Genomic DNA, 13,388 nt, shown 5'->3' on the forward strand with positions numbered 1-13,388 from the left:
CCTGCCTGGCAAGTACAAGGACCCGAATTCAATCTCTGGTACTGCATGCCATGCTGACCCCAGAGCCCAGGGCACGCTGTGCCTGTGAACTAGGCGTGGTGGCACACGCCTGTAATCCCAGCAGTAGGGAGACTGAGACAGGAGTATGAGTACAAACTGCATAGCAAGAGCCTGTACCAAATAAAAATAGATAAATGAATGAATGAAACAGGAGAAAAACTTATTACTGTCACCATTTTTTTTTTTCTATTTTAACCTAATCTTGATAGTAAAACAGCACAAAAAGGCAATAGGCTTGAAGGCACGATTATAGAAATTGTTTAAAATCATTACACAACTGGACAACCCACTTTCCTGGTCCCCTTCTGTCTCATTTAGAGAGACGCTGTCTTTCCCCTCAATAAAAATTTCCTTATCTTAAAAAAAAAAAAATTAAACAATCTAAATCCTGTTCCATTATGGTGAGTTAATTTAAACAAGAGCATTTGTAAAATAGCATTACTATTAAATATACATGAAGAAAGATGACAATGTTATGATACATAAAAAATGCCCAAGGAGCACAGGCAACTAAGGCTTTAAAAAAAAAAAAAAATCACGAATCACAAACTACACCAACCAATTAAAGCTTTAAAAAACAAAACAACAACAACAACAAAAAACCCTCAACAAACCAACTCCACAAACCATAGACAAAAAGCAGCTTTCTCAGCTTCTATTACTCAGTAAGAGATTACTGGGGGAAAATATCTCCTATAATAGATATCATTTCTATAAACTCTGTCATCATAAGGCCTCCACTATGCTGAATTCTGAGCAAAATGACAGAAAGTGAAATTAATTCTTTTTTTTTTTTTTTTTTGCGGAACTGGGGATTGAACTCAGGCCCGTGTGCTTGCCAGGGAAGAGCTTATTCTATTGAGCCATCTTCTCAGCCCCTTTAAATTTTTAAATACTGTTTCCAATAATAATTCTAAATATTGTTTCCAATAATAATTACAGGTCAGCTTTTGAGATAAGACAAGCGCCTCAGCCTTCCAGAACTTTGAACTGATGTACTTGCTTGGGCACAGGAAAAGTAGTCCGATTTCTTCCTAATAGAACAAATCCCTACTCCTACCACAGGAATGAAATTTAAAATCACTGGAAAGCTGTTCAGGCTGAAGGAAGAAACAGTATTATTCACTGTTTTCATTATTTGAAAAAAAAAGGCACTGTTACTGTGTCTATGATATTGTAAATCCGACACATCTTACCTATGAGTAATTTTTTTTTTTTTTTTGCCATGAACACAGATACAAAAATGTGCTTAAGTTACATAAGTCTTTAAATCTGCTCAAATTTGAACCTGTTTCACTGTGGCCATGACAACACAGACTTCACTAAGTTAAGGTGTGCCACTGCACCAGAATTTCTGAGTCCTGGAATTTATAAAATTTAGTTACTCCTACACTACCTTATGCTCTTATATGTTCATTTACCATCCCAACTACTGTTTACCATATTGGTGGTTCAGTGGTAGAATTCTCACCTGACTACTGTTTACCTAGTACTGTTTAAAGTTTGAAAAAAGTATCTCTTCTTTACTATTACTCTAATTGCCATTCTTGTTTGGTCACAGATATATGCTAGTTAGGCTGACACTCATTAAAAACACAGAAAGCAGGAAAACTGAATTTTTGCAAAAGGAAAGGATACTAAGAGATGGAGAGAGGGGAGAAGACAGGAATGGGATACAATAGAATTAAGATGTCTTATGTACATGGGCTAATTCCCCATGATGAATTTAATCATTATGCACTGGGAACATGTACTATTTTTTTTAAAAAGTTTAAATCTAGAAAAAAAAAAATGGTAAACAAAAACTATTCAGTAAAAACTACCAAAAATCATCTTGTACACCATCAACATTCAAAAAACCACATTCTGGTGTGTTCATTTCAATAGCACATATTTTAAAAGCGTAATCAAAGTCATGCTTTGAAAAACAGTAATTTGGTCCTAAATCCTTATGTCACAGTTAAAGAAATAAACTCAAAGAGAAAGCATGATCTGCCCCAAGACACATAGCACCTGGTAGCAATCTAGGCTACCAACTGAAATAATCAGCGGTGGTCCCACTACAGTAGACCCTCCAGATAGATGAGGTACCAGGAGACTGAAGGCCAGAAGTACAGACCTTGGCCTCAGTTGAACAAAGAGTGAGCCTCGAGACCTTAGGCTCCCTTTGCACATGGATCTGGGCTTTCCACTATCTCTGAGAAGCATCATACAAAACATGGTACTTACCAACTGCCTTTTTCAAAGATTATATGGATTGGAAGATAGAAATCTGCTTTCTTTCAAAGTCTCATATGGTTTTGCCCAACTCAGTAAACTTCAAGGTATATGACCAAAGATAAACATGTCTCCTGGATCAGTTTCCTAATTTTTGATCAACAGTGTCCTAACACCTTATGCTCACAGTTAGACTCATAGGATTTCAGGAAAAAGATTTTCTATCTCTGGGTTTTAGGCCAGCTTTGAAAGCAGGCAGGAAGTTTCCATTACAGTCACTCACGTATTTCCTAGATATCCAAAGGGCAGGCTTTATTTTCAAGTGATAGATAACTTATGTCTGTACATGTAGCAATGTTTTACATGCTGTCCTATACTTTTGGCCACAAGAAGAGATAAAATGTTAACAGTTCATGGCCTCTTGGAAGGTGTGGGCCAGGTAAGGTTGCTATGTATATCATATAGCTAACAATAAATGTTATTACACGTTTATTTATATGCTGGGTACTTTGCTATATCCTTGAAATGCACTTTCTCATTTAATTTTCACAACTATGTACTGTATTAATCTTCATTCTTTACACAACAGACCTGAGGTTTAGAGATAAATGGCTCATCTGCGCTTCAAGTGGCAAGTAGGTGGTCAAATTAAAGCTCAAATCCAGACTTACATTTCTTTTCTGTATTTAGGACAGGGTCTACAGGGTCTCACTACATAGACTGGACTCACAGTGATTCTCCAGTTTTCAGCCTCCGAAGTGCTGGGAATACAGATGTGCACCACCACGTCCAGTCTCAATCACCATCTCAGCACGGCCCGGGGGCAAGTGGGGCTAGCAGGGCACGCTGTGCTCTGCTTAAGCAGGCGATTTAATCCAATGAGCTATCAGGCCGGCCCCAGACCTATACTCTTAATGTACTATGTATAAGCCAAATCTTTTTTTCTTTGCGGAACCGGGGATTGAACTCAGGCTCTTGCGCTTGCCAGGGAAGCACTTATTCCACTGAGCCATCTCCTTGGTCCCCCAAATCTTTTAAGAAGTCATTTAAAAGGTAATGCCTGTGTATCTAACTTATTAAGTTAGCTTCTAACTTTAGGGAGATTAAGTTAGTACACTTGTGAAGTTCAACAATATAGCACACTCTGGAAATGTCATTTTCATATTGAGCTAAGAGTTCCTTCTTATAGTCTGATGCTACTGAATCTGTGGTATCTGCATGTCAAAAAACACCATCAAATGATAATGCACACTGTTAATGATCATCTACATCAAAGGTAGATACTTACAAGGTACAAAACTGGTGAACTAATCTGGTAAAAAAGAAAAAAAAAGAAAAAAATGGCCTTTGTCCTTAGTTCCCACCAGTTCCTAAAACACTGGAATTTCCTAAAACCCTTGGAATTTCCTGACTGCCATGTCTTTTGTTATTCCAGAAGAGCCCCTTTGGACCACACCTGAATTTATACTAACAGGTTGCTTTTTTCTCCTACAGGTTTTAAGGGAGGACCTGGCCAACCTAGAAAAGAGCACAAAATTAAATTATATGGCCTACTTTGTGACTTCTAGGCAACTGGAGAAGAGTTCAATCACCAAAGGCCAATGACCACACTTATATAATAAAAAATCTCAACTAAAACTGAAATGAGCCTGGAGAATTTCTAGGTTGGTGACCACACTGATGTGCTATGTAAGCGCTCTACCAATGAATTATGTCCTTGGCCCAAATTGTATCTTTTATAGTGAAACTACAGTTCTAAAAAATCATGCTAGGAAATTTTTGCACCTGAGGTGGGAGGTCACAGAACTCCCTCCATTTGTAGGCTGGTTGGCAGAAATACAGGGAATTTGGGAATACTCCATACCTCCAGCTGGCATCTAAAGTGGGGCAAAGTCTTGTGGGGCCAAGTTACTACCATGTGGGTTCTGTGTTACTTTCAGGTGAGATCAGGCATATTCAGACTCTGCTAATTAAAGACTGTATCAGTGCTAAACTGCTGGACACTAACTTGCTGCTAGAGAACTGTGGGAATGATATAATTAATAACCTATGAAAAAAGACGCTCACAATAAAATCAGTATCACTGATGCTTAGAAGCCAATTCCTTACTTGATCTAATAAAAAAATCCACTCCTTTCACTGACTCAGAGCACTGCTTGGTATCCTGGCACCTAGTTTCAGACCTTTGGAGAGATTCACAATTGTCTAGAAGAATTTAAAAAATTAAAAAGATTGATTTAACCAACTTTATAGAAACATTGATGCTACAGAAGTGCAAAGTCAAACATGACTTCTGGCATTAGTTGTGATTTTAATGTCTGTTACCCTTCCCATGAGTCAGCCGTGAAATTAATCACCTGGGAGTTTGCATGTAACTGCCCCCCCCCATCACAGCACTGTTTAACGACAACAGCTGCCACTTAGCATTCTCTTCATTAGATGAATTCTAATGGATCCAAATGCATTATATTTATCAACTTCTGATTTGTAAAAATGAAAGTTCTAAATTAAGACATGGTTTATTTATTTATTTATTTAATGTCTCTGGTACGGGGTCTCACTAGGCAGCTCGGATTCATAGTGATTCTCCTGTTTTCAGCCTCCCCAGCGCTGGGATTACAGGTGTACACCTGAGGGGCGGGGCTGGCGCAGTATAACAGAAATTTTTTTTTAAAAAGACCAGAACTCCATAAGCAGTCTATTATGAATGACTGGCCAAATCTTGAGGACCAATCTAATCAAACCAGGCACCGCATCCCTGTTCATCTCGGTGCAGCAGAAATAACCCTTCGAGCTGGGGCTGGGGCTGAGGCTGGGGAGAGGACTTGTGATTGGGACTCGGTAGCGTCACCACACTGCCCAATTCTATTCCACAGGTCCCTGTGCTCCTAGTGAATGGTGTTCCCCAGAACTGGGCAATCTTGTTGCCTGCTTCTTTACAACCCACCTCAGGAAGCACCATTAGTAACATTTTTAACTGTTTTTCTGCTGGTCTACTGTGGTCAGGTCTCCTGCCCACCTGATAGGCTGATTCCCCTCAACTAAACTGGCCATCTTAATGCATCTAGAAAAGCCTTTAAGTTTTCTCTTTCATAAAGGTTAGGAAGCCCCAAGCATAATTCTCTTTCCTTGGGGTATGAACTGCAACCAACTGTTTTGAGTAGATATCTGGATAAGTGACTAAGTATCTGATGGATAACTAGGCAAGGCAGCACCATGTGAAATCCTTGCTTCCCAGTTAGCTGATATAAATCCACTTGCTATGAGTTCAGATCATGTTTGGGTAATCTTTTCTTTAAGAAAATTTGTGTTTATTCTTTTCCACAAAAATTGAACTCTGGAAGTCAAAAGTACATGTGGTTAATCCTATGCAGAGCCCTGGCTCAAGATATTCGCCTCCTGTTTCTTTGTTATCCATCTCCGATCTTAACAAATGTGTATGTAAATGTTTTACACATTGAAATTAAAGATATTTGATAAAAATAAAATCTTATTACCTTGAAAAAAAGTGACTAGGTATTTGAAAGAAAAACTGATTTGCTAAGAACCAGGTAAAAGAACCATGGGAACATTCTTAAAAATGGACACAAATGGCCAGGCACAGTGATATACTCCTGTAGTTCCAGCCACTCTCGAGGCAGAGGCAAGAGGATTACAAATTGAAGACCAGGTTTGGCAACTTAGTGAGAACCTGCCTAAAATAAAATAGGCTGGAGGTGTATCTCAGGAGCAAAGCACTTGAGGCCTTGGGTTCAAAACATTCACAGACAAGAAAAATAAACAAACAAACAAGACACAGCTTTCAGCACATATTACTTTTTAAATTCCTTTACAGAGGGGGGAAAGAAGTCACTACAACCTGAAAAAACAACTCCGCTTCCAAGGACCCAGAGAGCTGGCGCCATCACTGAGGCGGCATATACCTAATCTCATACTCCTGTTTAAAGAGCACCTATTAGGTGATCATCTAGTAGATACAAACCAAGTACTTTGAAAGCAATCTCAAATATTAAAATATAGGGAATGTATATCCACTGTGGTTACTTCTGCAGAGTTGTCCTGGCAATGGGAACATCTGCATTTCCTGTTCAGATTTCAGAGTGGTTGCTGGGGAAAGCGACCACGTCCCCATTTCACAGCATTCTGCACAGGCACTCATCAAACTTTCACTTGAACTTTTTTTTTTTGAGACAGGGCCTTGCTATGTTCAAACTCATAGCCATCCTTCAACCTCAGCGTTCCAAGTGCTGGGATTGCAGGCATGTGCCGCTGTGCCTTGCCTACCTGAATGTAATGTGGTCATTTTCAGATATATTTTGAAGCAAAAAGGCCAGTTCTCTCAGTATTCAAATGCCTCTGCTAGGGAGCTCTCTTCACATTACTTATTAATAACTTTGCTTCACCTATGTCACGAGAATTCTCTCTAAAAGATTAATCATTTGTGTCCAAATGTTTGAGTAAAGAACCCAAGAATATAGAAGACCAAACAACAAGGATTCAATTAGACTCAAATCCTACTGAGTGTATACAGGGACTTGAGAAGCAATGTAACTGAGAGGACAAGAAACAGTACTGAGAAGGCCTGTTCTTAGCTCTGTAACTTTCCTGTTTCCCATTAAAACCACTGCTTTCCAGCCTTAAAACACTTTATTCAACTGAAATCTTATGGAGAAGAGAAATAAAACAGAACATTATAGTTTTTTTTCCAAACTGAAGCTGTGGCATAAAGTGGAAGGAAGTCACATCGCTACCACAAGCATACTCCAGAAATGGCCAAGAGGGCTCCTTAAAGTTCAGCTTGAAGAAGAAAAAACACACTACACATAGCTGAAGGTTCTAAAAAGATCTTAACTTATTCCTGTTGCTTCCTCAACTGGAGTAGGTGGAAATAACTTCATGTAATATACTTGATGCTAGTCCTAAGTGCTATGTGATATTAAATTTAGAAATCACACACCAGCTTATTTTAGGTCAACACTGCAGGGTCTAAGTCAGTGATGGCTAACCTTTTAAAGCTTTCAATGACATAAACAGCCTGTTATGGCATGTATACCATCACTGGTCTAAGCCATTTATGAATAAAATTGAAAGATAAACTGTAACCAAATTTTGATGCTTGACTGTGTGGATGCAATCTGTAACTAAAATAAGGGGAGAACAGGTATTTTTAACAAACTGTCTCCTAGACTAATAGGCAGAAAGAGGCAATGGTTACAAGATGCTGGACACTCCCCAAACTTTAATTTTTTTCTTTGGCGGAACCGAGGATTGAACTCAGGCCTTTGCGCTTGCCAGGCAAGCACTTATTCCACTGAGCCATCTCCCCGGTCTCCCCAAACTTTAAAAGTCCTACACTGTGCAGCAGCACCACTCATGATCCTCAGTTAGTCAGTCAGTCAGTCATCAGATCAGTCTGGATCTACAAGTCTCAGTGATAAAGCTATTTCCTTTTGCCAGGTTGAAAGACTGCACCTTCTGGCATGGCAGAGCATGAACACAGCACATTCCAAAGCCATGCAATGGAAGTGCCCATGCAACAATTCAAACCCAACCTAGCACAACTTGAACACTCTTGAGCAAGGGCAAGTCCTCAGGTGGGGAGGAGTTTTTAATATATTCACCGGCCTATGCAACCAGGTTGCTATCCAGGTGACTTATTTTGCCATAAGAGCTAATCATACCTCAAAATTGATTTACTGAGCTTCCTATGGTGATGTATTATATTTAAATAAGGTCTCATACACATACATCTTAAAATAACTGGGCACTTTTCCCAATGCTGTTTTTCCTTTTAACACAGCACAACTTCAAATACTTAAGAATTTGAGCAACTTCAAACATTTTCTCTCATTATTCCCTTCCAAGTCTTATCCACCTAAAAAGAGAGAAAAACAAACTATCACCTAGAAAAACAGAAGAACTAGTAAAACTAGATTTGGGCTGAAGGACACTACTCAAATGACCCTGGTTTATTTGTGCAAAGAGCTTCAGAACACTATCCTAACATTAAATTTGCTAGTATGAACATCAGTAAACAGACACAAAGAGGTAATTATAAGCTATCAAGAGTGGAGGAAACAGGAGTTACCACGTAATTGCCATTGTTTCAATCTTTGTTAATACTTCTTCACCTCAAAACAACTGTCAGCCAGGGTACAATTAACTCTCCTTACTGCAAAACATTGGCAAAATTAACTTTAAGTCATCTAACACAGTGCCACAAGCAGTGTCCGTTGGCCTTCTAAGTTGTTCACCTTTCAGAAGAATTTGTCCAAAAGAAACCAAAGTCTGAGGAAAAATTCACTGGTACCCTAGATTAAAAGGCTGCCTCAACTCCAAGATTTCAAATTCACTTAGATTTGCAGATTCTTTCCCCAAACACAACTAGTGGCCATTGTAGGAGTCAAAGGCTTCCCCTCCTACCCATCCACCCCCTTTCAAAAATTAGAAAAGAGCAGCCAGTCTCCAAACTGGCTGATGAAATTTCAGCCTACAGAATATTTTCATACTTGAGTTACATATAATAAGCCATTGAAATAAAGATGAATAGTAGTAGCCTAATAATTCATGAGATAGTGCAAGGTCCTGACTTAGATCCCTGGTACCAAAATTAAAAAAAATAACTATGAGACAGAGAACATACATGCATACACACACCACCTACCTCACTATCAATTTTCTACTCCTTTGAAAAACTCTATGGTATAAAAGGTGGAGTCTATTGTTGACTGGTCCTAACTATTCATTTTTAGTACTTTCTTTATTTGCTTGGTTAAGATTTTGTCTTTGCATTCAAGGTAAAATTCACTAACTTAGTACCTGAGTCTAAGCAGTGATGGCGTATTTCTAGAGCTTTCAATGATAACAAACAGCCCACTGTGGTACCTGTGTCATAGGTTCCCCACCACTGGGAGCCATTCACTGTACCATGTTTAGCACAGGACTGCCCCAAAAGTTCCATTCAGGTTGGTTTTGACAATCTCATCTACAGGTGTTACTCGAGTACTAGGATGTAAAGCAGATGACAGCCTTCTGTTTCTGATCGTCTCACCAAACACAAAAAAGAGGTTTAACCTTTTTTACTGAGTTTAGTCCCAAAACCTCAAGCAACACTTAAATCTCTTATCTACTGTTTCAAAAGGCTGATTCACTTAACACACTAAACACTGTTGTGGATTCAAAAGAAGAAAAAGCATATTCCTCATGTTTCAGTCCACTGTGAAGTCTCAGAGTGCCAGGTCAAAGAGCCATAATTAGGTGTCTCAAGTGGACAATCTAGTCTAGGTAAGCCTCAAAAGCACTGGACTATTAGAGATGAGTGTCCTCAACAGAAGGCAAAAGTAGGCTACCTCCCTTGGTTACATGCCAACCTAAAGATGCCAACATAGTGGAAATGAGCCCCACAATGGTCATTATCTATTGTAATCCACTGAATGAACTTTTAGCACCAACCTACATCTCAGCTAAGTGTTATGAGTCATCAGAAGGATGGACAAGAGTGGAATTATTGCAACATAAACTTTGCTTCCCCACAGAAACATAACTTTAAACTGAAATCTTGATGGTCACCTTTGTAGACAAACAGAAGCATATTATTAGCATCCTTCAACCTTAAGTTCAGAGAAGGAAAACTCATTCTACCACACAGAGTAGTTACACAATTTTAAATAGCAGCATAAGACAAATAAGGAAAAATGTGTACCCTCAATTGAATATCCTGTTTAGTTGGAAACACCTAGCAGATTTATATGCCAGAAAAGGCCCAGGTGATGATCATTTGCTCTTCTTCCATCCTCAGCTGGCTGTCCTTTTCAAATATAACAGCATCTGCAACAAATAATAAATGATATGGGCCAGCAAGATAGCTCAGCGGACTAAGTGCCTGCTCAGGCAAGTGCAGGGCCTGCGGGTTGATCCTGGCACCATGGCCACACCAGCCCTGCTGCAAAGGCAGGCTGAGCCAGCCAGAGTCTGAGGTTAGTGGTGCACACCTCTAATCCCAGTGCTGGGGAGGCTGAAAACAGGAGGATCATTATGAGTCAGAGCTGCGCAGTGAGGCCCCGTAACAACCAAATACAATTAAAGAAGAAGAGGAAGAAAGTAGTAGTAATAGCAGTGGTGGTGGTGGTGGTGATAGACCCACAGCTGGGCATGGTAGTACATGTTTGTAATCCCAGCACTTAGGAGACTGGGGCGAAAGGATTGCTGCAGATTCAAGGCAAGCCTGAATTACACACCCAGACCTGCCTCAATCTCCCCCCACCAAAAAAAAAAGGATACAGAATTAATCAAAAAAGGAGCCTTACTACTTCCTTTCCCTTCTTGCTCTGCTTTTTCCATCCTGTGGCTTTTCCCTCTACCCTTCTTGGCTCTGAATCTTACAGCCCACTACTGTCCCCTTCTTCCCAGTCCCTGAACTGGCCAACCTAATTAAACTAGCTTCTGCACTAGCTGTTCCCCGAATTTGTAAGGTTGCTCCTCTTACCATGATTGGCTCCTTTTCTATTTAAAGTTCAGTGAGAGGGACTGGGATATAGATCAGGGGCACAGCATCTACCTGGCAAGTGCAAAGTACTGAGTTCAATTTCCACTACCAAAAAAATAGTGTGTCACCTCCATTTTATTGTTTTATTTATCTATTTATTTTTTAAATTTATGTGTGTGTGTGTGTGTGTGTGTGTGTGGCCTGCTCAGCCCACCAGGGGGCGGGGCTGGCTGGCATGTGGTGCTGGGGGATTGAACTGCGGTCCCTGTGCTTTGCTAAGTTTGTTCTAAGTAGGTGCTTTAGACCACTGAGCCATCTCACCAGCCCTATTTTGGTTTTTTTTGAGACAGGATCTCACTAGATAGTTCAGAATGGCCTTGAACTCACTATGGAGCCTAGGCTGGCCTAGAACTCACAATCTTCATGTCTGTTTCCTAAGTACAGTGATTACAGAGGTGTACCACCCATGCCCAGCTAGGTCTTTCTCCTATCACATCACTTACTTTCATCAGTACTTAAAATAGGATTTGCTTATTATCTGTTTCTGTCCCTACCCCCATTCAAAGTTCCTTGAGAAAAGACCTTTCGCTTATGTTAGCCCAGTGCCCAAAACACCAGCTAGCACTTAGTAGTCAGCTGATAAATGCTTGTTTAAATGAATGAATTTTGAGGTTTTTATTCAATAGAAACTATCAAAGTTATGAATAATAACAGTAGTCTTCTTTCATTGTAGTTTTGTGAGTTGCCTAGTTACTTGTACAATCAAGGCATTAAATATTGTTTTATCAGGCCTGAAAGCCCTGATAAATAGGACAGGACTCTTCTCAGCATCAGAAGAACATCTGTTATGATAATTCTTCTAGCAATTTGCTTATCAAGCTTAGTTACAGATGGACAGGATTTATGCACATGTTCTGATCAAAGGACCACTAAAATGTTGGCATTCGCTCTCAAAGTTCTTAAGATAGTGTCAGATTTGACAGGATTTCTACAATAATAAATACCAAAACAGGAATCATTACACTTCATTTTGAAAGTGATTCTTTTTAATGCAACAAAATATCAACAAAGAATCCTTCCTAATCTTTGCTTTGAATTCCTTTCACATCTATTATTGGTTTGTATTCTTTTTTCACACAAAACAGATCACATCTGTCATTTAAGACCACCTGGACACAAAGAATCCGCTAAGCAAATAAGATGAAAATCAGCCCCAGTCCATTGTGTCACTGAAGAGCTGTGTGCCAGACATACAAACGCAGAGAGATAAAAAGCTATTGTCCAATTGTAGAAACAAAAAAAGTAATATGGGGTTTTCTCTTCTCTGAAGTGCACCATGAAGTGTGGGTGGTGAGAAACATAGAAATCCAGAATTAGACTAACATTAAATCGTTTTGGAAAGAGTTGACAATATGTAAATTTTCATAAAGTATTTAGAGCAAGAGACTTTGATTCTTGGGCTATGATACCCATTCAGGATTCCTTGCAAGGGCTGCAGAATTCTAGTATTCATAAAATAAAATGTTCATTATAATGGGGAGCTAAGAGGCGTTGAGAGAAACTCCCAAAGTGAGACAGCTTGTAACAGGAGTATTACAAGCTTGCAGTAAGATCAGGATAGAGGCTGAACACCAAATTCAAAAGAGGTAACCAAGGTACTAAGTGACACGGGGGGGGGGGGGAATTTGCTACGAATGCCACTCAGCCAGAGTGAATTAAAGTGGAAATGAGGGGTGTGTGTTGGGGGAAGGATGCGGGGGATGGAAACACAGTTCTACATTTATCACCCCATCCCACTTCCTATACAGGAGACAGGCAAACCCTCCAGCCCCATTACCTCAGACACAGATGGTTATCGCTTACAGCAAAGGTGCACAGAAAGGCCTTCGGGTCTGAGCCCCTTAATTCCAAGGCTGTTAACGATTAGAGAAGGGTGGGGGTGGGGAGGGAAACGAGGGCGGAGGGAGCTGAGATTCGCCCACCACCACCCCGCGGGCTCCTACCTCTCGGAGCTAGCCGGGACTTGGGGCCGGAGTCGGCACCCCTCCGGGGCAGCTCCGGCCCCACAGCCTCAGGCCCGGGGTTGAGTGAGGGGTGCTGGCGGTTGGGAGGCGGAGAGAGTGGGTAAGTTTTCGGAACCCTGCGGCTGACACGCCACAGGCTCCCGTCACAGCCTCTTCTTCCAGAGAGACCGGTCCAGACAAGACGCCGATTTCCACTCCTCCCTTCTACTCCTCTTTTCTCGAAGGAACCCAACCCCCGCCCCTTCATCTCTGAATACTCCCCCCTTCGCCTCAATTCCCCCCCTCCCAAACTCACAGCTGCTCCAGAGGTTCCTCCAGTCAAACCCTTTCTGGAAACGACGGCGGCCGGGCGGATCCAAACCACCTACCATCCCCGCTCGCGTTTCCAGGTTCCCTACCCCCGCCGCCGCCGTCTCTTCTTCCACCCCTGCCGCCGCCTCCTCTTCATCTGCGGCCCACCGGCGGTGGCCGTCCCCAAGTCCCGCCCCCTCCATCACCTCCTGCATCATCACTTCCGGTAACCCCGCCGGCCGCCAGCTCCGGGAGTTGGGAGGGGGAGGGAGGGAACGGATGGACGTTACGTCACGACGCACGCAAAGACA

The 13,388-nt window shown here is 41.1% G+C and overlaps 1 protein-coding gene across 12 annotated transcripts in view; it reads right to left on the minus strand.

Moving 5' to 3' along the window:
* The window catches only part of Dcun1d3 (defective in cullin neddylation 1 domain containing 3), a 36,002-nt gene extending 22,757 nt beyond the window's left edge, over positions 1–13,245 (minus strand). For 7 of the 12 annotated variants that reach the window (XM_023712291.1, XM_023712331.1, XM_023712164.1 and 4 more), the window contains exons 1-2: positions 13,082–13,245; positions 9,980–10,104 (exon numbers count right to left, since the gene is read on the minus strand). The gene's annotated coding sequence lies outside the window, so the exon portion shown is untranslated. The remainder of the gene's footprint in view (positions 1–9,979; positions 10,105–13,081) is intronic. The other 5 variants (XM_004622870.2, XM_023712441.1, XM_023712405.1 and 2 more) reach the window with 3 other exon arrangements.
* Between the last annotated feature and the right edge of the window lie 143 nt (positions 13,246–13,388).

The sequence above is a fragment of the Octodon degus genome, unplaced genomic scaffold, assembly GCF_000260255.1.
Source record: "Octodon degus isolate 3935 unplaced genomic scaffold, OctDeg1.0 scaffold00001, whole genome shotgun sequence".
NCBI classification, from domain to species: Eukaryota; Metazoa; Chordata; class Mammalia; order Rodentia; family Octodontidae; genus Octodon; species Octodon degus.